At 36.0% G+C, this 19,803-nt stretch overlaps 1 pseudogene; it reads left to right on the forward strand.

Moving 5' to 3' along the window:
* The first annotated feature begins 13,534 nt into the window (after positions 1-13,534).
* LOC123239184 lies at positions 13,535-13,862 on the forward strand (annotated as a pseudogene).
* The last annotated feature ends 5,941 nt before the right edge of the window (positions 13,863-19,803 follow it).

Genomic DNA, 19,803 nt, shown 5'->3' on the forward strand with positions numbered 1-19,803 from the left:
ACATTTATTATTTCTGCTCTTTTGTATTTGTTTGCCCTGTTTCTATGCCCTAGTACATGGCCAATCTTTTTGAATGTATCATGTACAGCTGAAAAGAAGATGTATTCCTTTTTGTCCTTATTAAGTTTCTCCACATATCTACTAAATCTAATTTTGCTAGGATTTCATTCACCTCTCTTATCTGTTTCTTATTTATGTTTTTGGTTTGGTTTATATAGATCTGATAGAGGAATATTTAGATCTCCCACTAGAATAGTCTTACTATATTTTTCCTCCTTGAGGTCTGCCAGTTGCTTCTTTAGAAATCTGGATGCTATACCATTTGTTGTGTATACATTGAGTGCTATTATGTTCTCATTATCTATACTGACTTTTATCAGGTTGTAATTACCTCCCCTATCTCTTTTAATCAGATCTATTTTTACTTTGGCTTTATCAGAAAACTTGATTTCCAATCCTGCCTACTTCTTCTCAGTTGAAGCCCAAAAAGATTTTGCTCCAGCTATTGATCTTAACGCTGTGTATGTCTGTGGAGATCTCTTTATCATCTCTGATAATCTGATGACAGTTTAGTTGATAAGAAAATAAGGACAGAACAAGGAAAATATTTTTTACTTCATGCTTCCAGCTCTGGCTCCAGGAGCATAGAGTTTATTATATATATTTCAAGACTCATTTCACACAAAAGAACCCCGCCAAAAACTTTGCAGATGCGTAGAAGTTACAAATTATGTCACATCAAAACACAAAACATTGGTTTCAGAATAGACCAAGGCCAAGGCTGAATTTTGACTAGGTTCTTATCAGAAAGCCAAGTTGGGGAGTATCTTGGCCTTAGCTATAATAGGCAGCAGCATGCCTTGCTGTGTTAACAGTGTTAACCCTTTAAATTCAGGTCTGATAGGAAATTAAAGCTTTTCAGTAATACTTTTCAAGAAGAAATCACAAGGATCACAAAAGGGGTCAAAAGAGGAGTCTGAGATTTTTTTCTTTTCTCTTATTGGCTTCCCACATATGTCCACCTGCCTCATGTTTGTTCTCATTTAGACAACATATGGTAGGATTTTGTTCTTTATTCTACTCTGCTAATTGTTTCTGTTTTATGAGTGAGTTCATCCCATTCTCATTCAGGGTTACAATTTTCAGCTGTGTATTCCCTAACATTTTGTTATCCTCTCCTAATTTTATCCCTTCTTCTTATGCTATCTTCTTTTAAACCAGTGGTTTGTTTTAAATTGGTCCCCCTTGTCCCCTTCCTTGGTTTACTATCCTTTCAACCCCTCCCTTCCCCTCTTATTGTTTTTTAAGGCCTAACTGAATTCCCTCCTTCTCTCTTCCCCTTGCTTTATGAACTCCCCACCCCACTACCCCCCTTGATTTATCCCTTCTGACTTTATCCATAGGGTAAGATATAATTTGATATCCCAATGGATATAGCTTCTCTTCCCTCTTATGATTAATTCCTCTGAGTAAGGTTTAAGTATTTCCTATTAAAACTCTCTTCCTCTACTTCTTATAATAGTATTCATCCCCTCCCCTTCCCATTCCCTCTTTGTGTGGTATAGATTATCTTATTTTTCTTATTCCTTCAAGTTACTCTTGGTACCATCTTCTATTCCCCCTCCACACTTTTCCCCCCATATCATCTTAGACCATTTATTACTCCAACCTCTCCTTATGACTAATTCTTCTAATTATTATAATAGTGAGTATAATTTTTTAGAATTACAAATAATATTTCTCCACATAGGAACAGACATAATTTGATCTTATTGAAACCCTTGAAGAAGGAGATTTGTAGATAAGAATATTCTTTATTTCCACCTCTCTTTCTTATTTACCTTTTCATGTTTCTTTTTTTTGTAGTTGGATATCGAACTTTCCATTTAGTCCTGGTTTTTTCTGTGCAAATACTTGGAGATCTTCTATCTTCTTGAATGCCCAAACTTTCCCCTGGAAGTATATAGTCAATTTTGATGGGTAGGTGATCCTTGTTTGTAGACCCAATTCTCTTGCCTTTCTGAATATCATGTTCCAAGCTTTGTGGTCTTGTAGTATGGAGGCTGCCAGATCCTGTGTTCCTTGATATCTGAATTGTCTCTTTCTGGCTTCTTGTAATATTTTCTCTTTAACTTGGAAGATTTTGATTTTGGCTATTACATTCCTGGGGGTATTCTTCTGAGGATTTAATGTAGAGGGTGCTCTATGTACTCTTTCAATTTCTATTTTGCTCTCTTTTTCAAGGACATTGAGGCAGTTTTCTTGGATAATTTCTTGTAGTATATCTAGATTTCTATATGTCTCTGATTTTTCCAGAAGACCAATAATTCTCAAGTCATCTCTCCTAGACCCATTTTCTTGATCTATCATCTCCTCGTTGAGATATTTCATGTTTCCTTCAGTTTTGTCTGTTTTCTGACTTTGCTTTATTAATTTTCTTGCGGTCTTGTGAGATCATTGGCTTCTACTTGCCCAATTCTAATCTTTAAAGACTGGTTTTCTGCTATCATCTTTTGGTTTTCCTTTTCAATCTGGTCTATTTGATTCTTCATGTCTTCCAGCTGGTCATTTCTGGTGTCCAATTTGCTTATCATTTAATTTGATTTCTGAACCTCAATTTCCAATTGTGAAATTCTGCCTTTTAAAATATTATTTTCTTGCCAGATCTCTTCCATTTTTCTCATGATCTAAGATTTGGACTCTTCAAGAGTTTGTGACCAATTTTCATTTTTTGGGGAAGGTTTGGATGTCTTTAAATGTTTGTCCTCCTCTGTTTTCTGTTTTTTAATTTTTTTCTGTGCAGAGAAGTTATCAAGTGTTAGACGGGTTTTCTTGGTATTTTTTTGTTGGTTGTTTCTTGGGCCTTGCTTGGAATCATTATGCTTTCTCAGCCAGAAGTCTGAGTAAAGCAGGCAGACTCTCTTTGTGTGGAGCTAAATAGCAGTTGTTTCCTGAGGCTACTTTCTGAGTCTCCTGGCTTCCACTGTCTGCTAGGCCTCTGCTATCTGTGGCCCCTCTCATCCTCACTCCTGAGTCTTGTTATGAGTAAGATTAGATTAGCTAGTTATTAGGTATTGATTATATATTGATTAGGAAGTACCTAGCGGGAAGGAGCTGGAGCTGGGAATTCCAGGTTGGAATGAAGGAGGAGGAAGTCTATCTGTTCTGTGTGTGGACTCCATTAGTGGTAGGCAAAAACTGTTGCCAGCCTGGGAGACCTCAGAGCAAAGGACACCTTGCATCCTATTTTCCCTTGGATCCTGTGTGTTGTGGCATTTAAGGAAAGAACAAGAGAAGAGGACAGTGCTTCAAGCAAACCCCTTACTACTTGGTTCCTGAGACAACTGTAGCTCCTGGCATCCAGACATCATCAGTGGATTGCAGTGAGAAATCCCAAAGCCACAAAAGCCCCAGCTGTACTCAAGCCTGGCAGGTTCCAGGTTTGAGGCAGAAACCCAGAGACTCCAGTATAGCTCCTTGGGCCCTGTTAGTTAGATAGCTTAAATTAGTGTAGTTGAATAAGTCCTTCCCTGTCCCTTTGGGTTTTGTTATTAGGTGTTAAGATTTTAGAGTAGTCATTCCTATCCCTCCTTTTAGTTGTTTCTAATTAAAACCCAATTTCACCTTGTTACCTTGTCAGTTAATTCAAGGCCTCTGGCCAGAGTGACAGTTGGCTGTTATTTTTCCAGTTGGGAGTGGTGTAGCTGTACAAGACTTCAGTGTTCAGTTATAGTCTCTCTTACATCCCAGAGAGTGTTCCCACAAACCCTATAGTTGATTTTAATATCCCTGGTGACCCCATTACTTATATTTTCCTACAGTCTGAGATCTGAGCTTCCCATCCTCCTAGGGTCTCTGGTCTAGCTGTTCTCAGGGTCAAGCCCCTGTGGTCCTAGTCTGCTGCCCAAAGCCCTGAAATTGGCCCATGCATGCTCCTCGACCTGAGGTTTTCCCCTGAGCCACAGGGCACTGAGCTGCTTTTATTGTCTGTTGCCTCTCTCAGCCTCTTGGGGTCTCAAGTCTTGCTGCTCTCAGGGTCAAACTACTCGTGGTCCAAGTTAGCTTCCAAGTAGCTATATTTTGCCTCCCTGCTTCCTCTAACTCTGGTGCACAGCCTCTGACTGTGGTAGTGTGGGTGGGGTGAGGAGTGTTGACCAGCTTGTGTTTTAATGGGAGCTTTTTGCCCCTCTTATAGAGTGGAAGCGTCCAAATCCCATGTACCTTTGATTGCGCACCCTATTGTCGGATCCCTTCTTTCATCTGGATTTGGTTTATTTTATCCTTTGGAGGTATGCTATTTGGGTCAGTGAGGAGACTAAAGCACCCTGCTTCCACTCTGCAGTCATCTTAACACAGAAGTCCATCTAGAAGCTGGTACTTTGAAAAAAAGTAAAATAGATAAAGTACTTATTAATCTAATAAAAAAGGAAAGAAGAAAAACAAATTAACAGTATCAAAGTTGAAAAGGGAGACCTCACCTCTAATGAAGAGGAAATTAAGGCAACTATTAAAAACTATATTGTCCAATTATATTGCAATAAATACAGCAATCTAGGTTATATGGATGAATATTTACAAAAATATAAATTGCCTAGATTCACAGAAGAAGAAATAGAATACTTAATAATCCCATATCAGAAAAATAAATTGAACAAGCCATCAAAGGACTCCCTAAGAAAAAATCCCTAGGGCATAATGGATTCACAAGTGAATCTTATCAGACATTCAAAGAATAACCAATCTCAATACTATAAAAACTATTTGACATAGTAATCAAAGAAGAGGTTCTACCAAATTCCTTTTATGACACAAATATGGTACTGAATCCAAAAACATGCAGGTCAAAAACAGAGAAAAAAAAACTATAGTCCAATCTCCTTAATGAACATAGATGAAAAAAATCTTGAATAGAATGGTAACAAAAATAATCCAGCACATGATCACAAGGGTTATATTTGGGATAATATTCATAGGCTGTTCTCTGTTCAGCAGCTGGACTGAATTTCCCTCTGGGGAGATTCAGAAGACTGACACTGTTAGAATTCTCAACTGAAAACAAGCCAAAACCACTATTTCTTTGAATACATATTTATCTTAGTATCTTCTTGATTGAATATTGATTATATTGATCTGACTGTGAATTGATACAGATGATCTTGAATTGATTAAGAGTTAATCTCAGGCAAGAGTTGATGATTAGTCTGAGAAATCCTCCCCAGCTAGGGCATCAATCCCAAATGTTAGGCTTAAAAATCAGAAATTTCTTGGAGATGATGGACTAAAGTAGAAGCACATATCAATAACAGGTAACTAAATTTAATTTATAAGTAACAGAAACATCTTGAGGTTGTGAGGATCAAGGAATGATGGATGAACAAAGATGTTTAAAGGGTTAAGCTAAACTAAAAGGTAATTGATAAACAGCTGGGCAGATCCCCTAGGAGAAAATCTTTGGACGGAATTCTGCCACACTGACTTGGCAACCTTGGTCTAGTTCAGCTACTAGATGACAAAATTAAACTTGGCTGCTTATAAATTGTTGTTGATCTTCAGAAATGACTTTCTTGATGGTTTTGATGAATATTGTTGTTGATGATGATCAAATATAATTCATATTACAGGATTGAACAGTTGACCTAAGTAGCAAATCCCTAAAGTGAGACACCGAACACAAATTTGTGGTGAAGCTTTTGGGTTTGACTGGAGAGCTTTTCCTCTTCCACCCTTTCCACCCACCTAACCCACAACTGAGTCCCTTTGCCTTGGGGTGATCTCCTATTTATATGGGTTCTCCAACTGTCTTCCACTGTCTCATGGAAGCTTTGCGCATTCCAAAATCTGAACCCCTCTCTTGCTACATTTGGCACAAGATGGCCACCAACAAAAGCTATTTACATTACACAACGGTTATTTTCAAAAGCTATTTACAATACAAAATTATGATCAGTTGGGATTTATACCAGAAATGCAAGGATGGTTTAATATTAGGAAAACTATCCATATAATTGACCATATCAATATCCAAACTGTAAAGGTGAGGTACCAGGGATATTAATTATTATTATTAAAATGTAATCTAAATGGTTTATGGGTTCACACTGGGTTGAAGGAGAGACAGGACCAACCAGGATAGGGAGACCAGGGTTTACTGTCAAGCTTTTAACTGTCACAGGAATGGCAGTTGGGCCATGACCTATGGAACCAGCAGGCAGGAGGTAAAAGTATATAACAGTTTAATTGGGGAAATAATAATGAAGTATGGGAATAAAGGATTCTATACTTGAAACCTAAGGGCAAACCACAAGGGGTACAGAAGGACTTAACTACACTATCCTATTGGCCTAAGCCAGGCATTGACCAAAGGAAGCAGTACTAAACTCACAGAGAAAGCTCCTTCAAACCTGGTTCCAGCCAGGTTTGGTCAGCTCAGCTAAGGGCCTGAGGGTGGCTTTGGGGTCTCAAGATAAATCCAAGGATGGTCACAGGATGCCAAGAGCCAATTCCACCAAGTGATCCAAGGTACCCAGGTAGGGAGAGTGAGTTTGCAATTATGTCCACCAGATCACAAATCACTTCCCCACATGGTACTGCTCTGCAGGTCTGTTGTCCACTTGCTGAAAGCCTTCACCTCTCAGGACCCCAGGGAATCTGGATGTAGTTTTTCCCTAACTCTGAGATCTCCCAGGGTTAGCAAGAGTTATGTCCCAACCACTAATGGAGTCTCTTTCAGAGCACAAACCCCACTTCCTGCTCCTTCATTCCATCTTGGATTCCTCCAGCCCTTCCTGCTAGGTCCAACACTAACACTAAATAAATTGCTAAATAAACCCTCACAAAAAAATGAACAGAAATCAGATGATTATCTCAATAGATGCAGAAAAATCTTTTGACAAAATACAGCACCCATTCCTATTGAAAATATTAGAAAGTTTAGGAATAGAAGGGCTTTTCCTAAAAATAATAAATGGTATAGGAAAGGCCCTTCTTTCTATCAGCAAGCATCATCTGCAATGGGGATAAATTAGAAGCATTCCCAATAAGATCAGGAGTGAAACAAGGATCCCATTATCACCTCTATTATTTAACATTGTAATAGAAACACTGGTGGTAGCCATTACAGAGGAAAAATAAATTGAAGTATTAAAATAGGTAATGAAGAGACCAAGCTATTTATCACTCTTTGCAGATGATATGATGTTCTATCTAAAGAATCCTAGGGAATCAACTAAGAATCTATTGGAAATAATCAACAACTTTAGCAAAGTTGCAGGATACAAAATAAACCCACATAAATCATCAGCATTTCTATATATGTCCAACACATTTCAGCAGCAAGAGTTAGAAAGAGAAATTCCAGTCAAAATCACCCTAGAGCAGTGATGGGCAATCCATGGCCTGCAGGCCTGATATAGCCCCCTGAAATATTCTATCTGACTGCAGTGACATTATTCCTAATCTGATGAATACAATAAGTACTATACAATACAATAAAACTTCAAAAGAGTTGCCTTACAAACAGACTGACAGATGATACGCATTTCCTTTCCTTAGGCCCCTTCATTAAAAAGTTTGCCCATCACTGCCCTAGACAATATAAAATACTTAGGAATCTATCTGACAAGACAAACACAGGAATTATACAAACACAACTATAAATTTTTTTCATACAATTAAAACTAGTTCTAAACAATTGGAAAACATTAATTTCTCATAAGTAGGACAAGCTAACATAAAAAAATGATCATCCTGACCAAATTAATTTACTTATTGAGTGCCATATCTATCAAACTACCAAGAAACTTCTTTACAAAATTAGAAAAAAACTATAATAAAATTCATTTGGAAGAACAAAAGATCAAGAATATCAAGGGGAAATAATGAAAAAAATGTGAAAGAAGGTTGCCTAGCAGTACCAGATCTTAAACTGTACTATAAAGCAGTAGTCATCAAAACAATATGGTACTGGCTAAGAAACAGGAGGATCAGTGGAATAGACTTGGGGTAAATAACCTCAGCAAGACCCTGTATGATAAACCCAAAGAGCCCAGCTTTTGGGACAATATCCACTATTTGACAAAATCTACTGGGAAATTGGAAAACAATATGGGAGAGGTTAGGTTTAGATCAACATCTCATACTCTAAACCAAGATAAACTCAGAATGGGTGAATGACTTGAATATAAAAAAGGTAACTTTAAGTAAATTTGGTGAATATGGAATAGTATACTTGTCAGATCTTTGGGAAAAGAAATATTTTAAGAGCAAGCAATAGTTAGAAAAAATTAAAAATATAAAAATAATTTTGATTCAATTCAATTAATAAGTTTTTGTAGAAACAAAACCAATGCAACCAAAATTAGAAGGGAAGCAACAAATTGGGAAAAAAATCTCTAACAAAATCCTCTGACAGAGGTCTAATTACTCAAATATATATGGAGTTAAATCAAGTGTACAAAAATATCTAACCATTCCCCAACTGATAAATGGGCAAGGGGCATGAATAGGCAATTTTCAGATAAGGAAATCAAAACTATCAATAAGCACCTGAAAAAGTATTCTAAATCTCTTATTCTTAGAGCAATGCAAATCAAAACAACTCTGAGGTACCACCTAACACCTAGCAGATTAGCTAACACGAAAGCAAAGGAAATCAATAAATGTTGGAGGGGATGTGGAAAAATTAGGACATTAATGCATTGCTGGTCGAGTTGTGAATTGATCCAACCTTTGTGAATGACAATTTGGAACTATGCTCAAAGGGCTTTAAAAGACTGTCTACCTTTTGATCCAGCCATACCACTACTGGGTTTTTACCCCAAAGAAATAATAGGGAAAAAGACTTGTACATAAATATTTATAGCCATGCTCTTTGTGGTGGCAGGAAATTGGAAAATGAGGGAATGCCCTTCAATTGGGAAATGACTACAGAAATTATGGCACTGTTGGTGATGGACTACTATTGTGCACAAAGGAATAACAAATTAGAAGACCTCCATGTGAAATGGAACAACTTCCAGCAATTGATGCAAAGTGAAAGGAGCAGAACTAAGAGAGCATTATACTCAGAAACTGATACACTATGGTACAGTCAAATGTAATGAACTTCTCTAATAGTAGCAATGCAATGACCCAGTACAACTCTGAGGGAGGGAAAGAATACTATCCACATTCAGAGGAAGAGCTCTGGGAGTAGAAACACAGAAGAAAAATAACTGCTTGATCACATGGGTTAATGGGGATATGATTGGGGATATTAACTCTAAATGAGCACCCTAGTGCAAATGTCATTAATATGGAAATAGGTCTTGATCAATGACACATGTACAACCCAGTGGAATTGAGCGTGGCCTATAGAAGGGGTTGGGGGGGTGGGGAAGGAAAGAACACGAATCTTGTAACCATGGAAAAATATTATAAATTAATCTATCCAATAAAATTTTCTAAATACATAAATATGACAACTAAATAATTAGAAGAGAAGCCTGTGTGAAAAAAAATAAAATCCATCACATCCTTCCAAAGGGAATATGCTTTATCTTCTTTGAGTGATATTCCTAGCCAGAAGACTCCTTAAAGCTATCATAGTTATATTTATTTCCAGACATTATGATATTTATCATCTTCTACTTTGTCTTAGATATCTAATACTGTGTGCTCTGTTAAGATTTCAGAAGATGAGGTCTAAGGTCAGAAGGGCATCAATAAGTTCTAAGTGATTGATTAGTTACATGTCCCAGTAAATAGAATTTTCCTTGGCGTTAGGAAGACCTGAGTTGAAATCCTATTTCAAATTTTTTCCAGTTATGTGATCCAGAACAAATTAATTAAGCTTTCAGTATTAGTTTCCTCATTATTAGAATGAAAATGGTAGCATCTACCTTATAGAGTTTTGGTGATAAAAAGATAACACATATAAAGAGCTTTGTAATTTCCAAAATGCTATATACAGTGGTAGCAATTAGCAAGAGATTATCTCAAAGTTGTGTAGAGAGCAGTGTAGGTAGTAGCTTATAAATATTAGTCCAATCCATGTAATAATTAAACCCCTGAGGCAGACACAAATTTAATAATCCACTGAATAACAACGATAAAGGGATGGTATTCTCCCCTTAACAAATAAAGATAATGTTATTCAAAAGACAGCATATAATTGACTTCAAGGTTGGTTGATATATTATAATCTAAAACATTTGCTTTAACAATTTAGTATGCCTTTCTTTTTTCCCACTGGCCTGTACCCATGTGGACTCTCAAGTTTTTTCTTAGTAGCAAAAGGTGGAAAAAAATAGCAGAGCAGAGCTCTCTTCATAAAGTGAAACCCAAGGTGTTTGATGTAAAGTCAAAGATTGTTCAAATATATAATTCATCCCATCTGTTCTTCCCACCACATTGCCAGCTATAAGATCTTAAAACTAAGAGGAAGGGAAAAAGGAACACTGGCACTTCTAGCCTTATGTTGACAAGCATTAACTTCTGATTTCCCTCCAAAATTAACATATCCTGGAAATTACCCCTAAATTTATTTACTTCTCTAACAATCTCCCTGGTAAGGACAAGTACAGGAGGAAGCCATATTTTATATGTCCTATGTTATGTTCAATGGAGCATGTTCCTAAAGCCTGTGTTTACTATCTGAAACTGGTAAAATCAATTTAAAAGGTCCCTTTCATCTTGAATTTCCAAACCTTTAAGCAGGGTAAAGGTTAGAATCCAGGGGAAAAAGAAGATAGAGGTGACTTCTGCCAGAAACATTTTCCAGCAGTGATTTCAAGGAGGAATGAAAAAAATAATTTACCTAATTGGAAATACATGGGGAATTTAAGGTAGGCAGAATTTAATTATTACAGCTGGAATGTGACCAGAACTCCAGGGTTAATACCTCTGCTATTACAAAGAGTGCCATGGGATCTTTAATGTCTGTGAGTGGTCAATAGATCTGGCAAGCCTCACTCATTTTGTATTAAACCTAAAGCATGCCAGCATGCTTTAAAAGTGGCTTTGGGGGATGGGTTCTGTGAACTTGTTCAAAAAGGGAAAGTCCTAGGAAATTCACCATCCTAAAATGTATAGGCCAAAATAATGATCTTTATGTTGTTCACTTTTATGGAATTCAAGGCCTTTGTATATTTAACAACAAAATTTCAGCAAGGGACCATTTTTAAAATTTAAAACAAACACAAACAAAAACTTCTTAACTCTTCTAGGCTGAAAAATGAAGTAAATAACCTATAATTTCTTTGTGATTTAGTTTACTTCTATCCCACCTCCCACAAAGACACAGACACATAGACCATGGGAACCCAACTGTTTCAAACATGCTGTTTGAAATGAAGTTTTTGTGTCTTAAGACCCCCCCCCCCCCAATGACCTAATAACTTTGGCCCACTGATCTTTGTTTTCCTACAACTATTTCTTGGATTTGTCTCTTACCTACCAGCTTTTCTCAGTGCCTTTATTACAAATGAAGTTACCCCATTCCTGATTGGCATAGCCCAGACAGCTCTGTCTGCCTCATTTATAAATGCTACATTGTTGTAAACTATGCTTCAGTTTTGTAGGTTTATTAGGGAAAACTGGTGAAGTTGATCCAAAACTGGGCGTGACTTCTGTAATAGGTTGATGTTACATAATCCTTTGGAAAAATTGGACATAAACATTTCATGCACCTCCTGGTAAGGCTCTAGTTGCATACAGTTATGACACTAAGTGCAATGGGCTTGCCCCTTCCAAAGTCATTTTGTTCTTTTTCATTCACTGAATTTTCTCCTTTGATGCACTGTTCAACAATGTGTTATTTTAGGTGTTAACTCTGCTCATAAAGTTTATGATCTTTGTTTGCATAAAGGGTAAAAAGTTGATTAATGCAATTTCTGTCCAAGATGAGTGTTTGATGCAGAATCAGAACAAAAATTTCAATGAGAATTATTTAGTCAGTATAGCACTTATAATAAATGCTTACACAAAAACTAAATACATTCAGCAAAGTCCATTTACTAAATAAACTACAAATCTCCCTTTCTTAAAAATCTCAGTTTCATAAATAGTTTCCTCCAGGACTGTCCCTTCTTTTCACTTATGTGAATATCACTGTACATATAAGACACAGTTAATATGTTTATCAGACAATTTCAAAACTCCTCAGCCTGGCTTTTAAGGGATTTAATTGACCCTGACATAGTATAATAGAATCTTCTCTCCTAAACTCACCCTCCTTCCTTCTTTTAACTTTCATATTTCTGATGAGGGAACCACAGTCCTTCTAATCACATAGTTTAGCAAGAATGGCATCATTATCTACCTTTCTTTAGCCCTAACCTCTATATGAAATCAGTTATTAAGTCTTAATCATTCTTGTTTTTCTTATATTTCTTTCATCTTCCCCTTTTATTCCTTTGCATATCTATTCCTTGTCTTTGCCTCTCACCTTGTATCTTACAACATTCTCTTGTTACTCTCCTGACTTCTAGTAGCACTTCTATAATCCATCCACCATGTAATTGGAGAAATAATTTTCCTGAAAGCACAAGTTTAACCAAAGCTCTCTCATGCCCAAAGATTCTTGGTGTCCCTATGCTGTTTCTGCGATAAAATATCAACTTTTTATTTTGTCATTTAAAACTTTTCCCAATCTGGTCTCAAACTTACTTTGTCAGCTCATTGGAAAGACAGCTAGATGGTAAAATAAAAATCATTTCCAGAAGACAAGGCCAGGAGTTCAAAATCTTTATCTACTTTAGTTTTCTCAACTGTAGAATAGGTATCAATAATTTCTTCTCAAGGCTGTTATGAGGATCAAATTACATAATATTTGTAAAGGTCTTAGCACATTGTCTGGCACATGCTAGGTAATTAATAAATACTTGTTACCTTTTACATTTTGAATAGGCTATTTCCATATTTAGGATGCAAGAATTTAGCCCTTCTCAATCTCTTAAAATCTCTATCTTTGTATAATCATCAGAACTAATATATATTACCATGTAGGAAACATCTCCATAACCCCTTCATTTATAGTATTCTTATTTACTTGTCTATTTATGAATTGTAACCTCCATGGAGAATGTAATCCCAGAATGCTCTTCCTCCTCAACTCTTAGTTAGTGTCCCTGGTTTCCTTAAAGTTTTATTTCAAGTCTAAACTTCTGTATCACTTTGCTTGTCTTTCCTAAGATCCAATGTTATTTGGTAACATTGTTTTTCTATTAGATTGTGATCTCTCCTTAAGAACAGGGACTTTTCACATTTCTTTGTATCCACAGCATGTGACTTGTCACAAAGGAAGCACTTTTAAAATGCTATTTGCTGGCTAATGCGCTGCAGAGGGTGCAGCCATGGTTGGGTGTGGGGGTGAGGTGCATCAAGTGGTAGTGGTGAAAAGCCGCCTGGACCCTTGTGCTAGCCAGTTTGTCCCCCTACCCACCAAGAGCAGCATGTGAGGACTTGTCCTCTGTTAGACCCGCCCACCTTATTCTTTGCCTTGCTTTTGGCCCCTGCCATGAAGCAATGAACAGGAACTTGCCCAAGGCCAGCCAGGATGGGAGTGCAGATGGAGACCATCTTCCCAAGAAACTGGTGCACTTTTCCCAAGTGCGGCCAGACCTGCGTGGCGCACTCCACTGGGATACTTGAAGATGGGAAAAAGTTTGATTCCTCTCCGGACAGAAATAAGCCCTTCAAATTTGTGATGAGCAAGCATGAGGTGATCTGAGGCTGGGAAGAAAGATTGCCCAGATGAATGTGGGCCAGAGAGCAAAAATGATGCTCTCTCCAGACTGTGCTTATGGATCTACTGAGCACCCAGGCACATCATTCCACCAAATGCTACTCTTATCTTTGATGTGGAACTTTTAAAATTGCAATGACAGGAATGGTTTCTTCCCCCTAAATCCTTGTTTCTTGAATTGGACACATGGAGGAGTCCAGAGTTTCAGCTTCAAGAAGAATGCACATGAATTTGTATGGAGTTTTCCCCTAATATTCCACTACATTCATTGTATAAACATATACTCAGATTGAAGGTATTATCATTTGGCTTTGCTTCCAACTCTTCCTCCTTGTGCATGTGTTGTTTCTAAACTATACACCATAAGCCTCAACTTATCAAGTCATTCATCTTTTTGTTTTGGGTGGTCTAGATTTAAATTGAAATCTTTCGGGTATAGATTTAAGATTAAATGTTTGATCAAGCATTAACATCACACAGATGGGTTAACCTTAGAATAGGAATTCTGTGGGCAGAAAAAAAATCTTTGTCCCATTTATATTTCTTTTGGATGAATATGCAGAAATGAGTAGCCATATTTCTGGGGATGCAAGTTGGCAGTTGCCACTTTGGAACAAAGAACCTGGCAGAGCACCCAGGGGGTGTGCCAGGAAGACAGTTAAGGACAGGGTAGAAAAGGGGGTCCTCAAACCCCTGGTAGTGGAACTTCTCTGACTCACCTGGAGGGTTAGGGAGGAAAAGAGGGTTTTGGGCCCAAGGGTGGTTTGGGAGTGAGGTTCTGTTAGGCAGGTAGGGAATAACTCAATTGTTAACCAAATATTCAATGCTTCCTTGGCAGAGACAACATCCTTACGTTACTAGCTGGTGAGAACAGCTACCAAGAACAGCAACAACTGACCTAGGGGCGTGCCAACCTCTGGGCTCAGCAACAAGCAAGAGTTGGGATTTGCCCTCAAGGCTTTCTCATACTCTGCACCTAGGGAACATCAATTAGTGCTTCAAGATTAATTGACATCAATGACTTAGGCAAGATCTCAGTGTTTCCTTCACTCACCTACCTACCCTTACCTTCCCTCTGTTATTTACAAATAAACCCTGGTTAACCTTAAGCCTAAACAATCTTGGAGCCTTGCTTACCTTATCATCAACCATCTAATTAATAGCAGTCAGATACACATTACAATTTTAGTTGAGCAAGCCTTTCCAAGCCAATTTATCCATCTTCATTTTAAGGTTTCAGGAAATTTCAATCTGCTTCCTGGAAACATTACTAACTGTCTTGGCTGGATTGGTTCCAAGCCCCTGGGCCTATGGCAGAGAATCTTGGGCTTAAAGGAGACCTGACACTCCTGAGACCTAACTCACATACAGTAATGTTTTAGGACTCCCTCCCTTTCATATTCCATCATCAGCATCTGCCTAGGCCCCTTGACTGCTACAAATAGTACCCACATAACAATATCTATTATGTATTAAATTATTATTACTGATATCATCATCATCATCATCATCATCATCATCATTAGCTGCTACTATAAAGCCATAGCACAGTGGTTCCCAAACATTTTTGGTCTACTGGCCCCTTTCCAGAAAAAATGTTACTTAGCCCCCTGGTAATTAAATTTTTTAAATTTTAATAGCAATTAATAGGAAAGGTAAATGCACCAGTGACCATCACCGCCTCCCTAGATCACTTCAGCATCCACCAGGGCTGGTAGCATCCACTGTGGGAATCACTACCATAGCAGATTGAGGAGCTATTGAAGGCTGACATATTCTCCAAGTCAAATGATTTCCTTGGAGCATATCAGTCACCCTGTCCAAAATGAAGATGGGGAAAGGAGGAACTGCTTTAACTACCCAACCCTCTTAACCTTTGCCTTTTGAAAGCAGATATTTTCAATACAGAGTTTGACATGCCATTTACATTCTCATATACAGGACAACTCAGGTCAATATTAAACCCACTTTGTTGATGCCTGAATCTTTTTTTTTTCCATGTTGTGGTTTTCTAATGGATTTGGAGGACTTTTTAAATCTCCAGTAGCCATCAAAGCTCCACAACTACATAAATTCCATGAAATTGAATTGATTGTTAAATTGAAGGTACTGTTTGTAGAAAATTTCAATACAATGAAAGCCCAGTCATCATCAGAGGAGATCCTTGTATGTTCTCTACAAATAAAACAAAACAAAACAAAAACAATAAAATGATTGATGTTAGTAATCACAGCTTAAATATCTCCTTTTTTTATGCTCAGATCACCTACTGCTAATCTTCTTCCCTCTACCTCCACCTTTCTTCTCTCCTACTCCCATGTTCCTTTTGCTGCCCTGTGTAGTAATTTGGTAAGAGAACCGCAGTACTCACTCTCCCTCTACCATATATGAATTTCAAGTTTTATCATTGCAATAAAATACTTTATGCTGGCTTTTCTAAAAAAATGCTATTTACTGACTATCATGTAAAAGTTAGAATAAACTTTTTGTCTGGCCTAGGAAATCAAAATCAGACATGAGAGAATGAATTATACTTGAAAAGAGGTAGAATGTTACTCACTATCAGGAAATACTTTTGTTTTTCAATTTGCCATTTCCTTTCTCAGTTCATTTTATGGATGAAATTTAGGCAAAAGGAGTAAAGTGACTTGCTAGGGTCACATAATTTGTAAATTTCTGAAAGCATTTTTTAATTTAGTTCCTCCTGATTCCAGACTTGGTGTTCTATCAAAAGATCCACTTAGTTGCTCTGTAAGGAAATAGTCTGTGACAAATATTTCTCTCAGAAAACTGGAAGTTTTCAAATGGAGCCTGGTTTACTTTTTCTCCAATATGTTAAAGGACAGGTTCTTGGTCTTTTAAGAGTTGACTTAAATGAATCCTAAATTCTCATCCACAAGATTCTATGAAGGCAACTGACCTCTCTGTGCATAAATGTCATCAACAGCAATTTTTTAATTGCTCTAATGGTCCACAGTGTAGTTATAAAAGCACTACATAAAGCATAATGCCACAAAAGAAAATATAAGCACATCATTCTCTAATCCTGTTAGGTTAATATTTTTATTTCCTTTTGATCATACTATGTTTAATCTCAGCATCTATTTCCCATTTAATAAAACGTTTTAAAAAATTTATTTATTTTAATTATTTTTTCGTGGTTCCATGATTCATGTTCTTTACATCCCCTTTTCCCTTCCTCCCTCCCAGAGATGACAAGCTATTCCACTGTGTTATACATGTATTATCACTCAATATATATTTCCATATTATTCATTTTTGTAACAGAGAAGTCTTTTAAAACCAAAACCCCAAATCCTATATCCATATTAAATCATTTAATGAAATTTAATAATTTTTAAACTAGTTAATTAAAGAATGTTGTATATATGTATATAGAATATATGTTAGAGATTAGGTTTTTGTCACAGTTACTTGTATTATTTCCCCCCCAGTTTGTTGTTGCCCTTCTAATCTTGATTGCATTGGTTTTGTTTGTACTGAAACTTTTTAATTGAATGTAATAAAATAATTCATTTCATTTTTGTGATGCTCTCTAAATCTTTTTTATCATAATTTCTTCTTTTATCCATGTCGCACAAGTAAACTTTTTCATGTTCCCTTAATTTGTTTATGGTATCTCCCTTTATTTCTAGATCAAGTGTTCATTTTTATTTTATCTGTGTATATGGTAGATTTGTAATTTGTGGCTGGATAGGGGAGCTTCTTTAGGATTATTTTTAGTTTTCTTTATCATTTGCCTTTATCTGGTATGTGTTGAAGTTTATATGGAAGACTTGGGCTTCTGTGGATTTTCCTTTACCCTCATAATTGGAAATATACCACTCTCCCAGACACATACCTGAGCAAGTCTTTCTAGTATCCTCTCTTGCCCTTTGAAGACATGCCCAGCATTCTCTTTTGTCTAAATGAGTAGCAAATATACCTTTCCATAAATTCAGGGAAATCCATGACTATATAACCTATATTTCTATTTTAAAATTGTTAAATACATCATAATATCAATTGAAACCAATATAAATAGATTTACTTTGAAGATATCAAATGTTCTGTCAGATGAAAATACTTTCCAAAATATTTGCTAAACAAAGGCATATTCTTTTTATAAATAAATAACATCAAAAAATAAATTAGGAAATTTCTATTTCATGAAATGTAGTTGTCCAATTAATATGCTTCAAATAGTCATTTTCTATAGTTTCTTAAATGGAATAAATAAGAAGAGTTTAAGTTAAACATTTGCAATATTTAATAATTAATCATCAGACATTTATTCATATGTGTTGTCTTGAAAGTATTCTGCTATACTCAACATTTTATTTATAAAAATATTTTAGAGGCATTTTAAGGCCAAATTTCTTTTAAATTAAGAACTTCCTTGTCTCATAAGATTGAAATTTATTTGGAAAAATAGGAATAAATATAATCTTTATGACATAAAACTTTTTCTCCCTAGTTTTAAATATTAGTTTTAATTTTTAAATGATTTAAAAATATTCTTGGTTATTATTGAATTTCAAGGTTGTTGTGGATTTGTATCTTTTCCTTGAAACTTATACTCAGCAATATACTTGAGCAAACTCCAACTGTCTTTCATAGCCAAATGTTAAATTTCCAGTGTGAATATTTATACTTCTGAGATCAGCAAAAGCTACAAATCTCATTTGATTCATTGATTTTCTTGACTGAACTTAAAAAAGTGATATAGAAAATGTTAATAACATAGATTTTTTAAAAAATCATTTAAAGTATTTAAGAGTATAATCTTAAATTTCTACCTTCCCAGACTTCTTTATTTCTGATAAGGACATCATCATCATTCTAATCCTCTAGATTCTCAACTTTGGTATTATCCATGAATACTTATGGGCACTCATCCCATATATCTAATAAACTGTCAAATTTCATTGCTTCTACTGCCACTATAATTGCACTTTTCACTTCAATTTATTCACAAAAAGATCAAGCTAGTTCAAGGCCTTATAACCTTTCATTTGCACTACTCTAATAGTCTCCTAACTTGTCTCCCTGCATTTATTTCCCTTTTCTAGTCTGTCTTTAATACATGTCAAAGCAATGTTTATAATATTCATGACGCAGCTCAATTTATTATAATCTAACAAATTCATTTTGCCCCATGATCAAATTTTCACCTTTTTTTAGTTTTTAAAACCCTTCACACACTGACTCTAATCTACCTTTCCAGCATGATTATACATTATGCCCTTTGCCACAGTGTTTATTCTAAAGAACTTACTTTTATGTTCTATATACTTGGTACTCTGTCTCAATTTCTTTTCCTTTTTACTGCTTGCCTTGGATGTCTTTCCACCTCAACTCTGAAAAGAATCTATTCTGCTTGCGTTCATATCCAGGGTTGAGAGGTATCCCTTTAGTGACATGGCCTCTTTCTTTCTCTGTGTGTGTGTGTGTGTGTGTGTGTGTGTGTATACTTTTATACATGTATGCATTTTAATATGTGTATATATGTATTTATAAGACATCAGTTCCTTATATTTCCCTCTTATTATTTTTTGAAAATTAAAATATTATTTTTGATGGTAGTTGAGTTTATAATAAAAAGAATATTAAATTATAAAATAAAATACTTCATGGAGGAAGTGATTCTTTGCCCCATCTTCAAAGATAACTGGAATTCAAAGAGGTTGGACAACATACTTACAGGTGTGTAGGATGGCAAGCAAATGCATGGACAAGAGGGCAGTACAATTCTGTGAAATGGGGATCAATACAGTTCACACTTCATAGCCAAAACATTAAAAAAAACAACATAAAGGGTGTTGTAGGATAACATTTTAAATATTGGGTGGTATTAGATTGTAGAGTTTAAGCTAAGATCTTTTATTTATTTATTTAATGAAGAATGGTGATGATCTGCAAAATTTTGAGTAAAAGGGAAAATAAGAGCCAAATATTTTAGGAATATTAGGAATATAATGACTGCAGCACTTTGTAGAATAGTTTAAAATGAATGGAATGAGAAAAATGAGTTAAGAAATTTACCTAGTTCAGGAAACAGCTTGGAATAGGCTGTTAGT

This window comes from Gracilinanus agilis, chromosome 3, assembly GCF_016433145.1.
Source record: "Gracilinanus agilis isolate LMUSP501 chromosome 3, AgileGrace, whole genome shotgun sequence".
Lineage (NCBI taxonomy): Eukaryota > Metazoa > Chordata > Mammalia > Didelphimorphia > Didelphidae > Gracilinanus > Gracilinanus agilis.